At 47.3% G+C, this 19,085-nt stretch overlaps 1 long non-coding RNA gene across 1 annotated transcript; it reads left to right on the top strand.

The window, feature by feature from the left end:
• The first annotated feature begins 602 nt into the window (after positions 1-602).
• Positions 603-18,420, top strand: LOC137632025 (uncharacterized). Its single transcript, XR_011041999.1, has 3 exons — positions 603-726; positions 17,246-17,395; positions 18,286-18,420. It is a non-coding gene; the product is annotated as an uncharacterized lncRNA (long non-coding RNA).
• The last annotated feature ends 665 nt before the right edge of the window (positions 18,421-19,085 follow it).

The following is a 19,085-nucleotide window of genomic DNA, read 5'->3' on the forward strand; positions in this document are numbered from 1 at the left end:
GACAACTAGGTGCAAATATCAACGGGAACATCAATTAATACAAAAAATTCTGGGTGCAATTTTTTCCTTAGGAGGAAGGGACAAGGGTTTCGTGAACTTAGAAGAATCCATGTTAAGAAGGAAAAAGAAAACAAACAGACCTTAAAGAAAATGCTAATAAATTTTCCTGGAACAATCAATCAAGGCTGAGTCCATGTCATAAGTACTCTCTACATGCTTAGCTGAAACCCATACAGTAGAAAGACCGGCGTGTGGAGGGAACCACAACAAACCAAAGACAAACCAGACTTAATTTAGCAGTTGATGCTTACTGAGAAAATGCCCACAATATACATGCTGAGAGCACTACCACCAAGAACCCAGAAAGAACCAGGCTTGTACACCACCAGAACTGGGTTCCCTACAGGTGAGTTTGAAGCATTTTACAGTGAAATGTTTTGAGTTCATGATAGTCTAAATAGGCTGTGCCATCATTAACTCTTATACTACTATACTTGATTCAGGATTTTTAAGTCAAGTTGATAAGTCTATTATGAATTATTATACCAGAGAATTATAGCACCTCAGTTACCTATGGCATATTAGTATCTAATGACAAGTTCTTTTTTCCAGAATGATCAGCTTTTGACATTGAGAATCAATATGCAGTACTTGATGTTTGTTGAGGCCTAGTCATTATATGGAAAAGTTATCCAAGGCCTCCTTCTGGATCTACAAATTAAAGAGGTAAGATACTAATTACACTTATGCTGTTGTACAGAAAATGAGTAAATTGAAAACTGTCTCTGATTTAAGGACAGGGGTTTGTATATGTACAGGAACAAAGGACAAACTTATATGTAATTTGTATTTTTCCTTTACTCATACTATCCCACCAACACCTACTGTACCCCCATAACTCCCATCTGCAATCAGTGATTTCTGGGCTCAACCTGTGTCGCTCCCTCGTAGTATCGAGGGATATAGAGGAAGGAGAACACTAATTGGTAAGGGACCTCTGGTAGTGGTTCTAACACGCCCCAGTTTCTAAACCGACACCCTTTAAGGGTGAGCGAGCTGGGTTTATTCCTGGCATTCCATGCAACTTTTTTCTCTGGTATATTTAGCAGTATTTATACCTTAGAAAGGGTGCTATAAGCAGCATTTCACTGGGCGACACAGGTCCCTCGCCCAGAAATAGATTTTTCCTTCGTCAAAATCCCTTTTTCAAGTGAGCAAGCTGGGTGCCAGTACTTCCCCGTTGCCGACAGGTTGTTTACACCTTGTTAAAAAGTTTTGAATAGCGTTTTTCTTTTTAGCTGTCATCAAGCTCCTATATGAAGGATTCAGGTTTGCCCAGTTAGGAAAAATACAGTTGTTCCGTAACTGAAATACAAACCACGCTATTTACCAGGGGTAATTACTTCGGCGTAGCTGAATGACGAGCCATAAGAATTTTAACAAGGGTTTACTACCCCACCGCTAGTTAGCGGGGGGGTAGGGAGGGGTAGCTTGCTACCCCCCCCCCCCCCCCCCCTCCCCTCACACACACTAGTGTGTGCTTCACTTTACTTTTGGCTCGGATGGCGAGTGGACGTGTCTGATCCATCCTCGCTTGACAGCCATTAATGCTTTTGTCTTTTTCTTTTTCTTATACTTAATATATATAAACATTCTTGGTGTTTATATATATTTTTGTGTATAGAATATAGTAAGTTTTTCTTTTCAGTGTTTGTGCGGTGTGTGTAGTGTATGACAACAAAGAGTGAAACCACGGCATAGCGCTAGGCCACCTCCGTTTCACTTCGTGGTGCGCGGCCCTTCTACTTCTAGGCCACCACGGTTGCTCTTCATGGAGGGCGGTCTCTCTCGAGGTCGTTCACCTCTTACTACTACTCGGAAGCTTCTTTCCCGTTGCAGGCTGAATTGCTATAACGTTTTATTTGTCTCAATTATTTTTATGAAATCTAATTGTGTCTTTAACTGGTCAGCTTCTGGGAACACTCCCCTTCGGGGGTCTGTGTTTCTTACTTTGGGAACATTCAAAGTCAGTTACATAATTATAGTTGTTATAATTCTGTTTTTGTTAAAGTTCTCCGCCCTCCCCCTTCTCCCGCGAGTGTCAGTGGGGGAGGAGGGCGCATACCTAACTTTTGTTCTTATGTTTTACTTTTCCTCGGGGTTACTCTTCGGAGTTCCACCCGGGGGAATTTCTGTTAAATAATTATTTACATTTATTTTCCCCGTTAACTATGCAGTTTCTTCGTTTGACTGAAGTGTGCTAACGAAGCAGAGCTGTCCTGTTTATGCCTGGGGAGTCTGCTGTCGCTGCCGTCTCTCTAGGACATCGTCATGGGCGTTATCCCTTCTCTTAGAAGTTCTCCCGTGACAACTGTCAGCTCTTCAGTCCATCCTAGAACGATAGGAGGTTCGCCTCCAAGGGTAGTTAGTTAACTTCCCTTCTTACCTTTTTCCTGGTCCTTAGGCGGTTATGCTCTTGGGGCTGAGCGACCGCCCTTGTAACCTTGCTCAAGGGGCTGGGCGGTTGCAAGTCCGGACCCTGGAACTTCAAGTGACTATGCTCTTGGGGCTGAGCGGTCGCTTCTGTAGCTACAGTATGTTCAAGGGGCTGAACAGCTGCAGGATCTGTCTTGTGACCTCTCTCGTTCATGAGGGAGGCCACTCATAAGGACTCCTCTTCGGAGGATGGCTCCTTACAGGTCAGCTTGCTGACCCCACGGCCCTTAGGGGCGCCATTACCAGTTTCTGGGGTTTCTTGGTCCTTAAGCGGTTATGCTCTTAGTGCTGAGCTACCTCTCTTGTAACCATGCTGAGCGGTTGCAAGGCCGGCCCATGGAACTTGATGTGACTATGCTCTTGGGGCTGAGCAGTTGCTTCTGTAGCTTTGCTCAAGGGGCTGAGCAGCTACAAGTCAGTTTTGTGACCTCTCTCATTCACAAGGGAGGCCACTCTTAAGGGCTCCTCTTCGGAGGATTGCTCCTTAGGTATCATCTACGAAGTGTCATCTCTCGTTCACAAGAGAGGACACTCATAGAGACTCCTCTCCGGAGGATTGTTCCTGATAAGGTCAGCTTGCTGATCCATCGGCCCTTAGGGATACCGTCACTAGTCTCTTCTACGAAGTGTTTACCTCTCTCGTTCACGAGAGAGGCCACTCATATAGACTCCTCTTCGGAGGATTGTTCCTGATTAGAACAGCTTGCTGTTCAGTCACTCCTACACTTCGGTGTTTAGTGACAGGGAAACTTCGTTTTCTCGTTACGCTGACCCTTCGGGGTCTCGTAACTTTAGTTACGCAGAACCCTTGGGCTCTCGTAACTTTAGTCACTCCTACACTTCGGTGTTTAGTGACAGGGAAACTTCGGTTTCTCGTTACGCTGACCCTGTGGAGTCTCGTAACATTAGATACGCAGAACCCTTGGGCTCTCGTAACTTTAGTCACTCCTACACTTCGGTGTTTAGTGACAGGGAAACTTCGGTTTCTCATTGCGCTGACCCTTCGGGGTCTCGCAACTCAGGCTACGTTAGGCCTTTTGGTCTCTCGTTCCCTTAGTCAAGACCTGCTGTCCTGCCATCTCCGTTCATGGCTGCTGACGCGCTGTGGGCGCCCACGACTAAACCTGCCATTGCACACAAGGGACTTGAGCGCAAACTGCGCCTCTAATCCTTCAGCTCCAGGTTTAACCTGCGCCCCCTCATGCTGCTGCTATTCCAGTCTTAGCGCCTCATCCCTCAACTGCGTGCGTGCTCGCACCTGTTCCTGTTGCGCGCCAGGGTTCCCCTGCACCCCCACACTGCGCACCAGCGCCCACCAGCAGTTCCTGATTTAGCGTGCCAGCGCTCTCCTGCGCAGTACTTCCAGTGTTGATCGTCGGCTCTGTGCTGAAATAGACCTGCCTTGGTCTTCTTCAGGGGATGCTCTGGGACACATCCCAGTTCCTGTTCGACCTGTCAGCTGATCCTTGAACCTTGAGCACAAACGCACGCGTGCATTTACGCACTCGCACACGCGCTAGCGCCGACGATCTTTTTATACGCACAAATGCCGACGATCATACCTGCGCTGACGATCTTCATACGCGCGTGAGCGCTGACGATCGTCCGTGCGCGGGCACCAGTGGGGTCCCGCGCGCATTCGGCACGCCCGCGCGCCTGTGTGTCCGCGCGCGCTCCTATATTTTTCCACGCGCAGGCACCAATGGTTTCCCACGCGCATTCGGTACGCCCGCAAGCCCGCATACGTGCATGTGCGCGCGCGAGCATTTCTTTAATTTGCGTGCCCTTCTTCCTGATAAAGCGCTCATGCGCTCATGCGCTCACCAACGCCCCAGCGGGCTTCTAAAATTCAGCGCGCAGTCCAGGATGTGCCTAAGTTAGCGCACGGGCGCTCACAGGTACCTCTGGACTCTCCATCCAAATTGCGCAATCCTGTACGCACGCTTCCAGTTGCGCACAAGGTTCCGGTTGTACGCGATGTTCCAGTTGCACGCCCATCGCAACAGCGCACACCTGTACGCCCGAATCCGATGGCGGCACACATCGTTGGAGTTTTTCTCCTGAGATCGCAGACGCTCACCAGTTGTTCAGCCTGCGGGGTCTCCAAGTCTCTTCTACGAAGGGCACCTCTCCTATTCGCGGGAGAGGTCTCTCATAGTGACCACTCCTCGGAGTATCAAGTCTCCTGCACGCCCAGCGCACCCACGAGCTCCTCAGGGTAAGATGCCTGTGCAGACTGCACAGCGCTCACCTGCTAGCTAACTCGCACTACTGCACACTCGGGCCCAACAGTCTTGCATCAGGTTGCTGCGCGCCCGCGCACACGCGATCAATTGATTGCGCCTATCCAACCTTCAACCATCTCCTACGTGCAGCCACGCTCACACGCCCGCGCCATCTCCTACGCGCGCTCACGCCATCAATCTCGCACGCCCGCGAGCACAAAATTCCTGCTGCGCACGATCCCTTCCAGGAATCTTCGCGCTACCACCAGCTCGATCTGCGCCCCAATCGCAAGCGCGATCACGCACGAAATTTTATGGGGCTTCAGGCAGACAGGTCATCGTCCCATTGCCCTCCCAGCAGGCGCAGAATAGCGCGCTCGCCGGAGGAGGGGAGGTTTCCGGACAGGTCCAAGGCCCCTTTTTGTTTCAGCTTCGTTCAGGCGAAACCTCGTTTGTCAACTCCTCCAAGGGATCGAACAATCCCCTTCCCTCCAGAGGGAGTGTCTGACAGCTCGACTGTCAGCCAGCAACCCTGGTTTGGGACCATAGTCAGAGCTCTTATGCAGGCTATGAAGCCTGTGCTCTCTGACCTCTGTCACATATCAAGGGCAGCTCCCTCCCCTCCTGAAGAGGAAGAGGGGAGTCCCCTCCAGGGTGACCTCTCCAAGGGCTAAACTGTCTCCTCGCAAATCCTTGCGCAAGGCTCTTTCCTTACCCCAGACTTTCTCCCCGTCCACTGCGGATGAGGATTACCTATCCCCGGGGGAGTCGGACAAGCCGGTCCGGTCCCCCATCACACCATGGGGGGAAACTCTGCCTCTTCCTGAGAGGTCTTCCCACAGGGGTAGAGAAGAGCCTGCATCCATCGTTACTGGAGTCCTGTATCCCTCCCAGGAGGGAACCGAAGGACTCGAAGACTGTTTCTAAGTCTTCGGCAAGGATCAGACAGGAGCCAGCTAGACTTTCGGAGAATGTACACAAATTCCCCCAGGAAGAGCACTGGGGACGAGAGACTTTGCTGCTAGCTCATCAGGAGGGGAACACCAAGAGTCAGAACATGCGGGCTGGCAAGTTCTGACCCCCAGGAGGAACTTCAACAGGTTTCCAACCCAGAGGCCCCTCCTAGTGAGGGTAAGGACTCGGTCTTGGACCAAGCCTAGGGCACCCAGAAACCGTCTAGGGCCAGTGCAGCTTTGCCCTGGTCACTAGGGATGAAGAGTGCCAGAGACAAGGTTGAAGGCCAGCTCACTGAGCGCGCCCCCTCCAACAGATCCAGCGCCGATAACAAGCTCCTCCCTCCTCCTCGAGTCCATCAGAGGAGGTATTTCGAGATCCTAGAGGAGACTTGTTTGGGCTTTACGGTTCACCACTCCGTGGAAGAACTCACTGGGGGGAGTCCCTCTAAAGAGACTCTCCAACCGACATGTTCCTATTCTCCTACCGAGATCCTAGGCCAGGAGAATGTGGCGAAGTGTGCCATGCAGGCAACTTCGTGGCCTGTCATCTGACTGGGGTCTCTGGGCATCCTACGGGAAAGAATAGATCTCTTCGTTCCTTCCCCTGCATTGGAGGCTGTTTTCGGACACCTCAAAGGAATGGGGGGGGGGGGGGTAGACCACGTTCGGTACCACAGGGCCTCAGGCCTGTGGTCAGAATCGCAAAAGTGCCTCCATATAAATCTGCTAGTGATGAAGGCCGCTCTTCCTGGCCCTTCATCAGTGCCAACAAAGATCTAGCGGACCACTCTGAGGGGTTATGAGCGACAACACCACAGTAGTGGCTTACATCTACAAGCAAGGAGGTACCTTTTCAAAGTGGCTATCCCATCTCTCGGTAGAGATACTGAGATAGCCCGAAGCCCACTCGATCCCTCTATCGACTCGCTTCATTCCAAACAAAGAGAATGTGCTCACCGACAGTCTGAGCAGAGCATCTTAGTTAATGAGTATCGAGCGGTCCTTGGATCATCCAGTAGCCAACAAAGTCTTCACTTTGTGGGGTTATCCGACTGTGGATCGGTTCGCTACAGCGCTGAACTTCAAGCTCCCACTGTATTACCCCCAGGCCCAGATCCCAAAGCACTCTGACAAGATGCCTTCCAACAATGGTGGGACAGCACCAATGTGTGCGCTTTTTTTCCCCGTTCTGTCTGATGAGGAGGGTGCTCAACAAGACCAGAATATCGGTCAATCGCTCGATGACCCTTTATAGCTATGCTATGGCATCTCGCGGAATTGTTTCCGGACCTTCCGCAACTCCTAACGGAACTTCCGGGAGAACCCCCTCTGCGACACAAGCAAACAACCACATGCCAACAGCTCCCTCAAAGCCGTAGCTTAGCTTCGACTTACTGCCTGGTAGACTATCCAGCATCCCCTCACTAAGAGAGGATTGTCGCAACAAGTTGCGAACGGGATGTCTGGACACCTGTGCAGGTCATCCACGGGCCTACCAGGCAAAGTGGCGAGTGTTTTTGTGGTTGGAATCGTGAAGGAATATCTCTTCACTCGATACCACTGTTCCAACAAGAGCGAAGTTCTTCGTTTTTGTGGAAAGAATGTGCCTTTCAGTCTTGGCAATGAAAGGCTATCGCTCAGCCTTAAGGCTAGCCTTCAGGCTCAAAGGAGCGGACATTCCTTCCTCGCTGGAACTTTCCCTACTCATACGAAGATACTCAAAGGAGCGGACATTCCTTCCTCGCTGGAACTTTCCCTACTCATACGAAGATACGATCTTACATGCCCTCAGTCAGAAGGGAGACCTCCTCCAGAGCAATTAGTTCGAATTCTCAGGCCTCTTAGGAGGCTTCCCTACGAACCATGTCGCCAGGCTTCAATCGACACCTAGCTCGAAAGGCGGTGTTCCTGCTAGCTTTGGTCTCGGCCAAGCGAGTCCGTGAACTTCATGGTCTCTCGTATAACATCGCCCATGCAAGGGGATGAGGGGAGGTAACGTTCGTAATCGTCTCTGAGTTTGTGGCTAAGACACAGAATCCGAGAGTGCCGGATCCTTGATTCGACTCTTTCTGGATTTCGAGTCTTCGTTCTGTAACAGATGACCCAGACCATCTCCTACTGTGTCCAGTAAGGAGTCTGAGGTTATATCTCAAAGAATGGCTGCTTTCGTCCCCAAGTGTAAGCTTTGTTTTCTGGGTCGAACCTGTGGCGCCGGGCGAAAAGTCCTTCTTGTATACCTTTTCTGATAATAACCTTCCAATTATACCAGAGAAAGATAAAAGCATGGAATGCTGAGGTTACAACCCTCGCGCGAGCACCTTTTGGGTGTCGTGTATAAAGCAAAGGCGCGTGAAATCCACTATTCACAGGTTGTCTTCCATTTAGTTAATTCCTTCGCCAAAGGGATGGGCCGATACAGAGGCCCTAGACACATCCCCATCGCCGCACCACCCACGCCACGACGCGAGCGCCATCTGAACATCATCCTTCTTTTTGGAATTCAAAAGTGTTGAATTGTTTCGTTGTGCTCTCGGTCTTTTTTATCTATCGTGGATTTATTTTGTCATGTCCGAAGCTCCATCTTCACACATTCCAATGTTAAGTACCATAGTTTGTTTTGACAGTTTTTTATTGTACCGGGCTTGTGTTTTATATCCAGTATAGTCTGTTTTATTATTTCCCGTCTGGCCTTTCATGGCGGCCATTGTTTGTTCACTTGTTTGGGAATTCATCTTTATCTGCCCGTTTAGTACTCTGTCACTTAGGTTCTTGGTTAAGTCCCTGGCCTTATGCCTTTAGAACCGTTATTATTTTTATTTTTATTTTTTTGTGTATTTATGCTCATGGTACTTTTTGCTAGTAAGTCCAGCCTACGATCGAGATAGCGATTTAGCTTTGTTTTTGTTTAGTAACCGCCCGAGGCGTTCGTCACTCGACTGTGCTATTTATTTTAAGTTTTAACGGATGCTATTCTTCGATCGTAGTGTTATATGGATGTACATTTTTAGTTTATACGTTATAATAGTGTTTTGTGATTTTTAGTCCTGTTTTTGTGTCCAAGAGAGCGAGAGATTGGGGTCCCCGTTTTCTGTTCGCAGTCACGAGTTACCCCTTTCTCTCGTTTTCTTTCTTAGCTCCAGTGGAGGAGCGGATTTCCCGTTTTCCGTTTTGTGCGTTCAGCGGGTTCTCCCTCCCTCACCTCTCCCCCTCTGGGTGGATGATAACTTACGAGTTATTTATTTTTCGTGACTTTTCAATTGTTAGCGTTATTTTGGTCCGTGTTTCGTCCTCTCCCCGTTACGGCTCGGGAGTAGTTATGAACGTTTTCCACTCCGCCTTGAGTTATACTCCGCCACGAGGGATTCTCAATAACTTTCGTTCTATTGTTATATTTATATTGTTTACTACATGGGACGGGCTTCATATTGTTTAGATACGACCCTCCGGTGGCCCTTACTTCGGTCTCAGGCCACGGCCATATCCACAATAGCCTTTGTTATTACAACTGTGTTGTTATTCACAATATTTATTCAGGACCTTTCTTCTCCCTCCGGCCTCACCGGAGATCGTAAATACGCTTTACTATAATCTAAGCTTTAGTCTTTAGCTACGACTTAGCTTTTTATCTTTCACAATTGAATTATTAGCCACAATTGAATTATTCAGGGCATCTCATTATCCTCCGGCGTCACCGGAGGTCGCCCAAACACTTAACACTTAAAGTTGCCTTAGCTAATTAGCTAAGGCTCCTTTATTCAGGACATTTCATTACGGTCCGGCCTCACCAGAGCTCCGGCTTCACCGGAGGTCGCCCATACACTTCACACTTATATTTGCCTTGCCTTTAGCTAAGGCTGGTGTTTGTATTTATTTTAAGGGCATGTCACTGCTTCCCCGACCCTTGGAGGTCGGCGGATTACTTTAAGCTTATTATCCTTATGTCATTAACAGACATTGGGTGCATTACAAATATACAGACAATTGAATTTTAAAGTGCCAACAATGGTATGGGGCAGTATCAACTTAAAGTTAATAGTTAGATGTTTGGTCAATGCAATATGGGTGCTTAGGTAATTCAGTGAGTGCCAGAACTCTAAAATAATAGGTTTTTATCCCTTATCAGAGTTTCAAGCATCACCAGACTCATGTCTCCTTTCTTTTACAGAAGGCCCGTTGTACTGCTGAAGGATGCTCTGCCTCGTTCAGCGACCCCGTTGGGCATGACCTCTGCCGGTCTCATGCTCACTGCTCCATTCCCTTTATCCAGGAACCGGGACAGGCCCAATACCCAGTGTGGTTCCCGGATTTGTGCTCGTTCTGTTACGAGTTGTCGTCAGTTCTGCTGAATGATGATGTAAGTGGGTTTTCCCTTTGTTCCTTATTTCTCGTTGGCAGACACTAATATAGACATGAATATGATATACACAGTATATTTAGGAGGGCAAACCCCCTCCTCCATCACTAATCACTGCAAATCTTACAGGCCGATGATGTCTCTCTTCGGTCAGCAAGGGCTACTCTTCGGCCGTGGGTGTCGGGCTTTGGCAGGAATGCCCCGTCTGGCGCACCCTATCTCCTCGATGGGGATATGGCCTCCCGTCTCTTCCCAGGCTCGACTACTGCTGCAGTCTCTCCTGACCTTGCTGCCCCTTTAATTGAAGAAGTCAGGGCTACCATTTCCGTGGAGGACGAAACCCTTGTACCGATGGACATGGCTGGTCTGGATATAGACGTAGAACCCAGGGACGAGCAGGTAAGTGGTGCCGAGTTGGTGGAAACCCTTTTCTCTCCTACTCCCTCTTCTACCTCTTCCTTTCTAGGTTTTGATAACTCTAAGGCTTCTCCTCGGGATCCCTCTGCCTCCGTACGACCCAAGGTGAAGCCACTTCGAACTTATAAGACTTCAGCTTTGCCAGTATCAACGTCACCGGTCCCCGGACCCTCGACAGCTCCTGATATTCATATTGCTCCTCGTAAAACCACTACTCCTAAGAAGTCTAAGTCTACCAAATCCAAGAAAAAACCAACGGGTGACTTTCAGGTACCCTGGGCTGATCTCCTCCCCATCCAACTGATCAAAGGATTGGTCAGGGATCAAGTTCAACATCACTCTGGTGCAATAACAGAGATTAAGGATATGATGGCTACTCTGATCCGCGCCGGAACTCAGTTCCCTCCCCCTTCTGCCCCAGACGCATCGAAGCTGCCGCCCTTCGATAAAAACAATCCTTGGCGGTTTGCTTTGCATGCTCCATTCGTAGATGGCTCCCTAACTCTGGAGGGCATGGGCACCCGCCCTCTAGAGGACCTGGAGTTCTATCCCCCGGGCCTAGCATTCCCGTTCAATGGTTTTGTACGGTTAAAGGAACATGCATTGGTCCGTATGGACAAGGTACCGAAGGAAACGGTCATATTTCCAAAAGAGCAGGCCCAGGCTATCTGGGCCAGAACACTATCAGAGTGGGGGTGTATTAACTCTAAGCTCACCCCTCACAAGGGTTCCTACACTATTTTTACGACAGCGGCCTCCATCTCTTTGCCGCTCATAGACAAAGTCACAGAGCTGACTATACAGGCCATCAAAGAAGGCTCTTCCATGCCGGCTCTCAAGGAGACGGACCCCACCTCTTTGCTTATTCCGGGTTCCTCGGCAGCCTGGGATGCTGCGGCCTCTACCTTCACGGTGGGGAAACTAGACCCGGACTGTGCCTCTACTCTTTTCTCTGAGAAGCTTCCCAGATTAATAGAGAGTCTTCTCAAAACTGAGTTCGAGACCCGTACTAGACTTGCTAGGTCCCTCCGATCCATCACCTCCATGGAGTCCCTTGCATCTCTTTACCCAGAGGAAACGCTGTTCAGAGTCGCCACAAAGAACCAGCTGCTATCCTACCAAATAGATCTCCATGACTTCTGGTCAGCACGGGTTAGTTGCAGGAAGTTCGTTCTGTCGGAGGCCACCATCAGGCATGAACCGAACAGACTGATAGCTTCCTCCTGCTGGGGTAAGACCCTCTTCCCTCAGACCGAGGTGGATAAGGTTCTTCAGGACGCAGCGAGGGCAAACCAGAATTTGCAGGTAAGGTGGGGTCTCTCAGCCAAAAAGAGGTTCGAACCCCAGAGACACACATTCTTCAAGAAGAAGCTGAGGTTTAGTCCTTACAAAGCGGCCCGGGGTACCTCGTCCCCACAGCCTTCCGCGGCCTCGACTTCTCGACAACAGGCGCCTCCTCAGCAGGTAGTCTACCTCGCTGCTCCCCCTGGTACACAGCCAAACCCCTCTTGGATGCCCTCACCTGCATACAACCCTGCCTACGATCCCTCCGGTTCCTTTCGTGGATACCAAAGAGGGAGTTCCAGAGGTAGAGGACAGTTCCGCCAACGCGGCGGGCCCAGAGCAAGGGGTTCCCGTGGAGGGAGGGGCCCTAAGTTCACTCCCTCCCAATGATGTGATGCCGGTAGGAGGGAGACTTTATCACTTCCGGGATCATTGGACCTTCAGTCCATGGGCTCACAGCATAATATCAAGGGGCTTGGGTTGGAAATGGTCACAGGGATCCCCTCCTCCACCGGTGACCTTCTTCCAGAGACCCACTCCCATCCTGGAAGAGTACACCGCGGAGTTACTCAAGAAGAGAGCAATCAAGCGGGTTCGATCCCTGAAGTTCCAAGGCCGCCTGTTTACGGTCCCGAAGAAAGACTCGTCGGCGTTGAGGGTAGTTCTGGACTTGTCGAAGCTCAACTCTTACATCCTTTGCGACAAGTTCCGTATGCTGACTATCTCTCAGGTACGGACCTTACTTCCCCGTGGGGCCGTCACCACCTCTATCGATCTTACCGACGCCTATTATCATGTCCCAGTAGCTCGAAACTTCTCTCCTTATCTAGGCTTCCGTCTCGGCAAGAGAGCCTTCGCATTCAAAGTCATGCCCTTCGGTCTCAGCATTGCCCCCAGGGTATTCACGAAACTGGGGGAGACGGTGCTCGAGCAACTCAGACACCAAGGGATACAAATCGTCGCCTATCTGGACGATTGGCTCATTTGGGCCCAGTCGCACCAGGAATGCAAAAGAGCTACGTCGAAGGTACTCCTTTTTCTCGCCAAACTGGGCTTCCAAGTCAACCTCCGGAAGTCCCGCCTACAACCATCAAGCCTCTTCGAATGGTTAGGCATCCGTTGGGACCTCTCAAAGCACAAGCTCTCCCTTCCTCCCAAGAAGGTGAGGGAGATAGCTTCCAAGGTCAGGAACTTTCTCAAACACAAACAGGTGTCCAGAAGAGCTTTAGAACGAGTCCTCGGCCTACTCCAGTTTGCCTCACTGACCGATCTCCTATTAAAAGCCAAACTCAAAGACATCAATCGAGTTTGGAGAAAGAGGGCGTCAATACCTTTAAGAGACAAGACCTCGAAGATCCCCTCTGTCTTGAAAATGAGACTACAACCATGGTCCGATCGGAGGAACCTCTCCAAGTCGGTTCCTCTACAGTTCCCCTCTCCACAAGTGACAATTCATACCGACGCGTCTCTGAGTGGTTGGGGGGGTTACTCCCAACATCAGATGTGTCAGGGCTCTTGGTCACCCGCCATGAGACAGTTCCATATCAATGTTCTCGAAGCCATGGCGGTGTTCTTGACCCTGAAGAGAATCTCCCCTCCGAGGTCGACCCACATCAGAGTAGTCTCAGACAGCACGGCCGTAGTCCACTGCCTCAACAGAGGGGGGTCCAAATCACCCAACCTGAATCAGATCCTGGTCACTATCTTCACCTTGGCAGCCGACAAAGACTGGTTCCTGTCAGCAACTCACCTAGCAGGAGTCCAGAATGTGATAGCAGACGCATTATCCAGGACGAGCCCACTGGAATCGGAATGGTCCCTGGACATGCACTCCTTCCGGTGGATACTCAGGCTGGTTCCAGGTCTCCAGGTAGATCTATTCGCGACCCGACTCAATCACAAACTCCCGTGTTATGTGACACCGAACCTGGACCCTCAGGCTTATGCCATGGACGCATTAACCCTGGATTGGAACCATTGGCAGAAGATCTTCTTATTCCCTCCAGTGAATCTTCTACTGAAAGTCTTGCACAAACTCCGCTCCTTCAACGGGGTAGTAGCTTTAGTGGCACCTCACTGGCCAAAGAGCAGTTGGTTTCCTCTCCTCCTCGAGTTGAAACTCCGTCCCTTCCGGATCCCATTCCCCAAACTGACCCAGGTGGTCCAAACACGGACTGTGTCAGATTCCTCAAGGATAGCCAAAACCCTAACTTTGTGGATTTCATGAAGTTTGCGGCACGTAGGGACGCAAACATCGACCCAGATAATGTCCTCTTTATAGAATCAGACAAAAGGGACTCAACGATTCGCCAATATGATTCGGCGGTTAAGAAACTAGCGGATTTCTTAAGGACTTCAGACCATTCGGTTATGACTCCTAATTTAGCCATCTCCTTCTTTAGGTCCATTTTTGACAAAGGCCTAGCAGCTAGCACTATAACCACCATTAAGTCAGCTCTGAGGAAAGTCTTCCTGGTTGGGTTTAACATTAACCTGGCGGAGTCTTATTTCTCATCTATTCCAAAAGCATGTGCTAGGCTTCGACCTTCGGTCCGTCCTCAAAAGGTCTCTTGGTCTCTAAATGATGTCCTCAAACTGGCCTCCGACACGGACAACGAATCCTGCTCTTATATCACTCTTCTTAGGAAGACTTTATTTCTAACAGCATTGGCCTCGGGTTCCAGAATCTCAGAACTAGCAGCTCTCTCACGAAACTCAGAGAACATGGATTTCCTCCCTTCAGGTGAGGTACTTCTTTCACCAGACAGGGCGTTCCTAGCTAAGAACGAGGACCCCCAAAATAGGTGGTCCCCTTGGAAGATTATTCCTCTTCTCCAAGATACTTCTCTATGTCCGGTCACCACTCTCAGGGCCTTTTTAGCCAGGACTGCTACCCGATCGTCTGGCCCCTTGTTTATCAGAGAACAAGGAGGTAACATTTCCATACGTGGCATTAGGCAACAGATCCTATACTTCATTAAACAAGCCAATCCGGGATCATTTCCCCATGCTCATGATATCCGATCGATAGCTACCTCCATCAACTATTTCCAGAATATGGACTTTGATAACCTTAAGAAGTACACGGGTTGGAAATCTCCTATGGTCTTCAAACGCCACTATCTAAAGAACTTACAGGCTCTTAAATATCCAACGGTTGCAGCTGGGAGCCTTATCTCTCCCCATTGATCTTTTGTTCTTCCTTTCATCCATCTCTTCTCTTCTCCCTCCTACCCGCCACTCGCACCACGACGCCGCTTCCTTGGTGGTTCGTTAGCCCTAAGTGTATTACATATTAGGTTAATATGATTGTAACTATTATTGTTTTCCCTTGTTATTAAGCTGGGATATTCTTAGCCATGTCAGTTTTGTTGCATGTTTTCCTCTGATACTCAGAGGTTTCCTTGTTATAATGTTTGTTTATCCTTACTCTCACTATGCCCTGTGGCTAGTTTATATTTTATGCCTACTTACCTGAATTATATATGATTTTCTTTACATGGTGTTGTTTCTCTCCCCTTATTAAATTAGTAGTTATTGTTGGGCTTGGAAGGCATTCTCTGGTACATTTTCGCCCGGCGCCACAGGTTCGACCCAGAAAAGGGATTTTGACGAAGGAAAAATCTATTTCTGGGGAGAGACCTGTGGCGCCCGGCGAAACCCTTCCCCTTATTTCACACGATCCCACCCTTTCCTTTCCAAGCCATCATGGTCAATACAGAAGGATGTTGTTCAGATGGCGCTCGCGTCGTGGCGTGGGTGGTGCGGCGATGGGGATGTGTCTAGGGCCTCTGTATCGGCCCATCCCTTTGGCGAAGGAATTAACTAAATGGAAGACAACCTGTGAATAGTGGATTTCACGCGCCTTTGCTTTATACACGACACCCAAAAGGTGCTCGCGCGAGGGTTGTAACCTCAGCATTCCATGCTTTTATCTTTCTCTGGTATAATTGGAAGGTTATTATCAGAAAAGGTATACAAGAAGGACTTTTCGCCGGGCGCCACAGGTCTCTCCCCAGAAATAGATTTTTCCTTCGTCAAAATCCCTTTATGAGCACTGGGAGAACAAGAGGAGGGTCACCAAGAATACCAATCTCCGCATGGATTCATAGGGTGATCCATCTGTCCCTGAATCCTGACCCTCCTCAGTCATGTCGCCTTAGAGCGCATGATGTAAGGGGCGCAGCAACGTCCCTGACCTTCAAGGAGAGCTTCTCAGTGACGCAGGTTCTACAAACGGGTGGAAGCGTCAGATGACCTTCACAGCCCACTACCTGCAAGACGTGATACACAGGAGGCTCGATACGTTCTCTATCAGCCCTGTGATGGATACACAATAGCTGGTCTAACCTCAGGCTCCTTAATGGACAGGTAGCAGAGGGTTGAGGGCATTGTTACCCGGTCTTAGTCTGCGTGTATGAAAAGATTTGTCTGGCCTTTATTCTTTTCTTCATCCGCTCCTTCCTTGGAGAAAGCAGCATCCTGGGTTCTTTGCATAGCTGACCTCAAACCACTGCAGGTAAACCATGCTTCCTTGTGTTCCTAGTATTAAGAGTAATACTGTCATGTCCCCATACCCTGACGAGGTGGTATTGGGAGAGTCCTAGCCTAGAATTCCACCTGAAGAACTCTAGGTCAAGTTCCTAGGTCGAGTCACGCTCTTCACCTTCACACACAGCTTATGTAGGCCGCAGCAGTTTCACAGCAATGCTAGCGAGGCACAGGGACTCCTTATTCCTTGAGTACTTACACGCTCAAATATTGAGTCCCCGGGCGAAGCCAAAAGACAGTATGGCAGGGACTTACCACCCTTCCTAAGGGTTGAGTCACCCCCATGTAAATAGCGTGGTTTGTATTTCAGTTACGAAACAAATGACCAATTCGTAGATAACTTGTATCTTTCCTAACTATACAAACCTTACCTATTTACACATATTTGCCCGCCAGCCCTGTCCCCCAGGATGAGTCCTACCTCTAAGCAAAGTGAAGCACTCACTAGTGTGTGTGAGGGGGGGGGGGAGCAAGCTACCCCTCCCTACCCTCCGCTAACTAGCGGTGGGGTAGTACACCCTCGTTAAAATTCTTATGGCTCGTCATTCAGCTACGCCGAAGTAATTGCCCCATGTAAATAGCTAAGGTTTGTATAGTTAGGAAAATACAAATTATATACGAATTTGTCATATTAGTTTCAAATTTGTCATATTTCATTGTTTCTATCAGATTTTTGTTGGATATTTTGACACGCTCCTGATAAGTAAATCAATTTAAAGTACTGAGAAGGTTTTTAGACTGGCAAGGAGGGGATAAAGATAGTTAATTATGAGGATAGTATCAGTAATAAGGATGAAAAGATAGTAACACTATAAATCCAGAATGTAAGCTCTAATCATACTCATTATATCTTATTTTGGTATTTGTGTGTGTGTACCTTACCGACCTCTTGTTAAAATATCTTAAGTTGATGGATTTTAAAGCAGCATTCTAAGTAATTACCTAATTTCTCTCAATTTCAGATATCTTGCAGTTTTCCGGTGGAATTTTGAAGTTCTGAATCTCTTTAGAAGCACAGTAAAATATTCATCTCAAAAGGTCTCTAAGAAAGAGAAAAAGAGAGAGATTAACAAGTTTTGAAGAAAATTATTCATCAGCAGCATTGCAATTAGGTAAGTTTTAATGACACTGAAAATTGCTTCATTTTGGAGTAATGTTCAATGTGGGTAGATTGTTATGCTTATTTCAATAGTGTTAAAATTATGAATTTGATTCAATTTTGTAGAAACTCAAAATGTGAAAATCATATTCATTACAGAGAAAAAACTGAAATAGTGAAATTAAAGGTGAATCTAGTTTGTACAATGCCCATACCTATAGCTTTCTGAATATTTGTGATAAAAAATCAATATTACAATCACAAGAATATAGTTATTGGAAAAATAAATGCATTGGATATTCTAAGATTATTTAATAAATGGAAAACTTTTTTTCTCTGTATAAGGCTAGACTTGTTTTGCAGTCTAGTTATTACACTAATACAATTATGGGTCAGTTTTAGCATTTAATAAGGAACGGGAGAACGTAAGATACTGAGGACAGTAAGTTAAACTTATCTGAAAACTAGGAACCAAAATTAAGTTAAATCAGGGGAAGGCTGGGGACTAATATTCTCCCTGATTGTTTTCAGTTTTTTTATATGGTTTGATACTGTTCATAAACTGGCTTGAATAGCAAAAAGTCATAATGATTATAATAGTGATAGTAACTACATGATGACAACAATAAGTCTTTGATAGTAATATCTATTTTGTCTGATAGTAATCAGCACTAAGAAATTTGACATTTTTTTGTTAATCATTCTTCACAACCCAGATTTTAATTGCATCAACAGTTACTGTAACTATAATAAAATAAGATTTCAGAGATTAATTTAACCATGTCAAAAAGCTTCTCAATATAAAGGGCTTAGGTGTATGATGTTTGGGTCTTGATTGTAGCTAATCATTTCAAATGTTTGATTTATAAAACATTAGACCTGAATTGTTTTCCCACTTGACAGATCAGTGTAGTGTCAAGAACTATCAACAGATAAGAGGAATCTGCTGCTATTTTACCAATAAGAAAATCATCTTGGAAACCGACACCTGTGTCATGAAGATATTTTTAAAGTGTAAAACTCGAGAGAAATTCCGTTTTGCTTATAGAAAAACTAGTTCATTTATCATCAGAGAACTATAAAGCTTAAAATATGGTTCAGTTTCTAGTATCGTGCAAAGTGACACAAATTAATTACTGTTCAGAATTATTTATCGTCATTTCTAAATGAAATGTAGAGGATTCTTATATAATAGATAGCTCAGTATTACGATTCAAAGTCAAATGCATTAAGCTACATTTATCGAAATTTAGTAGTTCAGTTACCAGGCTATGTTATCAATTCAGGATAGATATTCACCTCAGTATCAGGATTCACGTCAAATGTATTAAGCTACATTCATTGAAATTTAGTCGTTCAGTTACCAGGCTATGTTATCAATTCGGGATAGATATTCACCTCAGTATCAGGATTCACGTCAAATGTATTAAGCTACATTCATTGAAATTTAGTCGTTCAGTTACCAGGCTATGTTATCAATTCAGGATAGATATTCACCTCAGTATCAGGATTCACGTCAAATGTATTAAGCTACATTCATTGAAATTTAGTCGTTCAGTTACCAGGCTATGTTATCAATTCGGGATAGATATTCACCTCAGTATCAGGATTCACAGTCAAATGTATTAAGCTACATTCATTGAAATTTAGTCGTTCAGTTACCAGGCTATTTTATCAATTCAGGATAAATATTCACCTAAATT

This window comes from Palaemon carinicauda, chromosome 40 (assembly GCF_036898095.1).
Source record: "Palaemon carinicauda isolate YSFRI2023 chromosome 40, ASM3689809v2, whole genome shotgun sequence".
NCBI lineage: Eukaryota > Metazoa > Arthropoda > Malacostraca > Decapoda > Palaemonidae > Palaemon > Palaemon carinicauda.